Consider the following 6358-nt stretch of genomic DNA (forward strand, 5'->3'; position numbering starts at 1 on the left):
CTTTGGAATTGTCTAGAGTTTTAAATTTGTTAAGGCTTAAGGGAATTTTATATTAAAGTTTAAATATTAATATATTAAAGCTTAATTGAGATATATTTTAATTATTAGTTGATCGTTATCTTTGTTTCACACCGAGGCCGTGAAGTTTATTTCACCTTCCTTGGGGCTAATCCAATAGCCTCATAGGCCTAGGTTACCTAATAGCGATAAGGATTGATTAAGTTAATTTAATTAGTTAAAATTAAAGATGAATTAATATTAAGAAGGTTAGTAATTTATTTTAAAGGATTGGTTGAGTGTTTTATTAATCAAGTTAGAAAATTAGGGAATTTTAGTTTATTATTAGATTTTCTGAATTATCTTAATATGTTAATTAAGGGTTAAAAGTTGACTTTTAAAATTAAAGTTAATCTTGAAGGTTTCATGTTTTTTAATAAATATTAGGCCTTATTTTGAGTTGAATGCAACTGATTTTGATTGATTTAGATTTTTCTTGAATTAGTTATGGATTTTCAAAGATTGGGGTATTTAAAGAATTATTGAAAATTATTTAATTAAGGCCCTTATAACATTTTTGCCAAATTTCAGCTCAATATAATATGTATATTTTTATTTAAAAATAAAATTATATTTTATGTATAATTGAAATTATGAAAAATAATTTTTTATTATTTTTATAATAAACTACTTAAAAATACGAACAACACGAGCCTAAGAACTCCAAAATTGAACCGGAAATGAAAATCCAGTGAATTTTTTAAGTTCTGAGGATTTTCTGGAAATTATTTTAGGGATTTAAATACCAGTCAAATGGCGGCGGCAACTGGGACACGCGGCGGGATCGGGTTCGGCCACGCGGACGGAGGCGGTCAGGAGGGACCTGCCACTAAACCAGCTCAGCGGGACTTTGAGCTGTCGGATCTACCAGCGCGCGGATCGAACGGCTGCGACTCAGCCCGTGGGATCAAATTCGATCCAGGATGATCGGACGGTGAATCTAATTCCCGCTGTTTAGATCTACGGTATAGATCTGGTCGGACAAAGATCCAGATAACCACGGTTTCAAAGGATTGGAACAGGGTTGAAATCCGAACTGAACACAGCCCGCGGATCGAACGGCTGAGACTCAGCCCGCGGGATCAAATTCGATCCAGGATGATCGGACGGTGAATCTAATTCCCGCTGTTTAGATCTACGGTATAGATCTGGTCGGACAAAGATCCAGATAACCACGGTTTCAAAGGATTGGAACAGGGTTGAAATCCGAACTGAACACAGCCGTTGATCTCAAAAGAGCAGATCCAACGGCTGAGGGATTGTCTTCCTCCTCCATCCAAACCGAAAACCCTAAGCCAATTTTTCGTTTCTTTTTCGTAAAATACCAGACGAAGAATGTTGTCGTTCTCAAGTGGAGGGGACCACTAGGTGGGTGGCTCGGGTCCAGGGCTACACCAACTGCTGGGGGAGGTTGAGCTAGCTACAGGTAAACTTCTGGAGTCGATTTCAGAGGCTGGAAGGGCTTGGTTCGAGCTAGCTACAGCTTGATGAGTCGGATTGATCAAGGGAGCTCATTTGAGCTCTAGGTTGACCCTGTGACCAGTCAACAAGAGTCAATCCAGCTGAGGTGGCATTTAGACCTTGATTAGAGTGCATTCCAGTGGCTGAATGGGCCAGGTTTGGACTAGGTTCATTGGGTTAGAGAGTTTGACCATAGAAATAGTCCTTTAAGCCTTGAGTTGACTAGTTTGACCAGTCAACTCAGTAAAGGGCTGGTGAGGTGGACCTCAAACAAATTTTGGAGATTAGTGAGGATATTTGGAAAGAGGTTTGAGGCTTGGGAGGTAGAGCTTGAGATGGTATTGACCACATTTGATCCTTTTATTGCTTTGTTGACCATGTTGACTAGTCAATAATCGAATGGCTGCTTATGTGGCACTGAGGAAGTGACCTAGGGTTGATTCAATGTGGTTTCAGGGTTCAAATGGGTTATTTGGATCAAATGACCCATTTGAACCTTTAAAGAGCCATTGAGTCAGACCTGGTTGACTTGGTCAACCAGGTGGGCCTAAGGTTTGGAAATGAGTTTGATCAACTTGAAATGACATTTAGAGGCTATTGGATGTGGTCCCAAAGTCTGGGGAGATCAATTCAATCAAATCACCTATTTGGATTCTAAAGGGCCTCTTAGGTCAACCAGGTTGACCCATGGGTTGGGAATGGATCCAACAGATTTGGTTTGATATTTAAAACTTGTTGGAGGTGGTTGCATTCAGTTTGGAGCTCATTTGGTTAAAATGACCATTTACACCCCTTAGGGGCATTTTGGTCATTTTGGCCTCATGACCACTGGGGGATGAAATGAGTCCAGAAAAAAATGCAGTTTGTTGATCAACATGTCAGGTTTGATGGTCTGGAAGTGATTGCAGGCTTATATGAAGGCTTCAGGGTCAGGATCCACTGGATGACAGGTCCAGTGGCATAAGCTGTAAATATTTGAAGGTTTTACAACCTTTGGATTTGGATTTATTTTCTGGGGTTAGAGACCTCAGAATGGGTTCAAATTTGGAGGGTTGGCTCTAGAGACATGTCCCATCAGTATGAAACTAACAGAGCCTAAATCAGAGTCCATTAGACTGGGTTTTGGGTTTCTAAAAAATTCACTGGAAAAGGTCTTCAGGACTAAGCCTTAGGACCTAAGATCTGGGTCTGGAATTGGATTGATTTGATTTTAGATTGATTTGAGATAGTTTTAGGATCCCATTAGAGACCTCATACAAAAATGAGGTCAACACTATAATTTTTTTTTTATTTTTAGTTTTTTTTTTCTTTTCTTGAGTCTAGCCATAAAGTGTATGCACACTAAGTGGTATTTCGACATAACTTAGGGCCTTAAGTCGTGGTCCGACGGAGCTCAAAGCCTTAAGTGGTGGTTCGACAGAGCTCAAAGCCTTAAGTGCTGGTCTGACAGAACTCAGGGCCTCAAGTGGTGGTCCAGCGGAGCTCGGGGCCTTAATTGGTGGTTCGGCGGAGCTCGGGGCGTCAAGTAGTGGTCTGGCAAGCTCAAGTCCTTAAGTGGCACGGCATCAAGTTGTGGTACAGCGAAACTCCAGGCATTGGTCGAGGAGGAGCGAGGAGGTAAGCGTGATCTCTGATCTCTCTCTTGCTTGGAGCCTCCTCTTTCAAGAGAAGGGAGTGGTATATTTATAGAATTCCTAGAGTGGCATGACCCATAAATAAGTGGGAGATCAAGGGCCTTAAGTGGTGGTCCGACGGAACATGGGGAGTAGATTACATGGACGGCCGATGTTGAATCCCTTGTTTGTGGACCATTTGATGGACATTTGAATGTCTTATTAATGTTGGAATTCAATGATCTTGGGCTCATTGGATTCGCCTTGTCAAGCCGCTCACTTTGTTTATAAGCACGTCATGTTTGGAAATCGTTTGGTAATCGGATTCATGTCGGGTAGGTCGACTATGGAAGCCATACATTTATTAAGAGGTTTGATGGAGAAATATAGAGAAAATAAGGATGATCTACATATGATATTTATTGATTTAGAAAAAGCATATGATAAAGTTCCAAGAGAAGTGCTATGGAGAGTTCTTGAAAAGAAAGGAGTCAATAATGCTTATATTCAAATCATTAAAGATATGTATGTAGGAGCTATTACTTGTGTTCAAACACAAGGTGGATTGACCAAGTATTTCCCTATTTCGGTTGGGTTACATCAAGGATCAGCCTTAAGCCCATATCTTTTTGCTTTAGTCTTGGATGTTCTCACTAGACATTTGCAAGAGGATGTACCTTGGTGTATGCTTTTTGCTGATGATATTCTTCTTGTTGATAAGACTAGAAAGGGAGTTGAAAGTAAACTTGAATTATGAAGGTCAACATTAGAGACTAAAAGGTTTTCGCTTGAGTAGATCTAAAACGGAATATATGGAGTGTAATTTTAGTAGTAATAGACCTAGTGAGGGGATTGTGATTTTGGGCGATCAAGTCATTAATAAGAGTACACGTTTTAGATATCTTGGATCTATTGTTCAGAGTGATGGTGAAATAGATGGGGATAGTATCATCAGAATTCAAGTTGGATGGTTGAAGTGGAGGAATGCATCGGGATTGTTATGTGATAGAAATGTACCCATCAAACTTAAGGGAAAATTCTATAAGATGGTAGTGAGGCTTGCAATGCTTTATGGTGCCGAATGTTGGCTATATTAAAAGAGAAGCATAATACTAAGTTAAGTGTGGCAAAGTTGAGGATGCTCAGGTGGATGAGTGGCTTTACCCTTAGAGATAGGATATGAAATGAGCATATACGTGAAAGGTTGGAGTAGCTCCAGTAGAAGATAAGATTAGAGAGAGTCGTCTTAGATAGTTTGGTCATATAAAACGACAGCCTTTCAATGACCCGGTTAGGATAGTAGAGGTATTAGATTTGAGTTATGTTAAGAAAGATAGTGGTAGACCTAAAAAGACTTGGTAAGAAAATATTATTAATGACCTTTGTTTATTAGATTTAAACGAGAATTTGACTTTTAATAGGACACAATGGAGAAAAAGGATTCGTGTAGCCGACCCCACATAGTGGGATAAAGGCTTGATGTTGTTGTTGTTCTCGTCGTCATCTAAAAGAAATAATATATGTTGCATGTTCTGAAAACATTAAATGTTTTTATACTTAAAAAAACTAAGTATTTTAGCATATAAGAACCTTTTTAAAAATTCTCCTAATTATTTTTTCTATAATTTTATTGTAGATAACCTTTTAATATTAATGCAAAGTTTTCGCACAAAAAAAATTAAAATTAAAAAATAAATGAAGAAAGGGGCATATCCTCGCCGTGAAGGGCTGAAGGCCACGGTAGTGTCCTTATCCTGTCAGTGCTCAGCTTTAATTTTCAAGCCGGCGCACCGTTATTTACCATAAATTTTGCTTCACGCCGGAACAGTTTCGCAGCGTACTGGAAGGTTATAGGACTTTATTTAGGAAGATTTTTTTACTATTTTTTAAAGTAAATTTTTAATAAAAATTTAACTTTGTATTAAACTTATTTTAAAAATGGTAAAAAAGTTGATTCAAACGGAGCCTAAGAAGAAAGGCTAACAGCCTAACACGTCTCAAATTTAATGGTGTTGAATGGGACTTGAGATGATTTCCACCTTGAATACTTTTTTGGGTTGTGCACGTATGGGTTACCTTTTAGTTGTTGGACACTAGCAATCCATTAACAAAAAGATGGCGCCCATTTACCAATGGTGGATTGCATAATCTAACAATTTGTCAGTTCTTTCATTTTCATTATGCTTGTGATGTTTTAAAATTTGGCAAGCTTCCACTACTAATTTTGTGGGGGCTTAAACGCATACTCAAGGATTTTAATGATATCATTGTCTTATCTTTCAACTATTCTAAGAGTATCATTATTTTCTCCAAATTCAATCCTAATTAGCACACCCTTCTCAAATTAATATTATTGATGTTGAATTCAGATTTATTCGATGGATGATGTTTGATTATACTTTATGAGTCTATCTGTGAACTAATAGGATGTAGGCGAGGATGATGAAAGCATAGTGAAAGACTGAAAGAGAGAGTAAGAGAGTGGAAGATGAATTTGGATCGAACCTATATAATCTCAGCAAAAAATACAAGAATAAATGGAGCAAGGGCTCTATCCTATAGAACTCATGCTAGAAAAGGAAAAACTAGCACAACATCTCTCTATGAATCTCTCTATCTTAGTGTGTTTCTCCCCATATTTTGGTGTATAATGGTATGGTTTCTTCTATCTCCTCTCCTTCCATTTACGGATTTGGATAGTTATAGTAGAACATGTACATAATAGAAGAGTTATAGTACTATTAGTCTTCGATATAACTTTGCCGTTTGTACCAAGTGATGTGACGATCTTGTGAGAGATGTCGTATGTAGAGTGAACCCGTGGATATCTAGAGATAGAGTCGGCATTGGATATGAAGCTCGTCTAATGTTAACCCACTAGAGCGAGAGGGGGAGAGTAATGACTTGACTAGGATCTCTGAGCTAGGTGATCATCCGATTAAGAAGGATGTCTTGTGGATGAGATGTGTGCCGTTAGCTTCATTTTTTATAGGTCTCAGATAAAGGAGTTATATTTGGTTGAGATAAATAAAGACTCGTTTGATTTGGAGAGGAACATCTATGGTCGCCCCGACTGGGGAGGGTGCCTGCTTGGAGGATGTGGCGGAAGGTGATCCACCATGCTACAGTGATAAGCTCATTCCACCTCCCTAGAAAGTTCCTCAAATAGAATGTCCTGAAAGAAGAGAGAATGCTCCTTCCACGTGACCCGAATGTAATTAGTAAAA

Source organism: Dendrobium catenatum, unplaced genomic scaffold (genome assembly GCF_001605985.2).
Source record: "Dendrobium catenatum unplaced genomic scaffold, ASM160598v2 original_scaffold_218076, whole genome shotgun sequence".
Lineage (NCBI taxonomy): Eukaryota > Viridiplantae > Streptophyta > Magnoliopsida > Asparagales > Orchidaceae > Dendrobium > Dendrobium catenatum.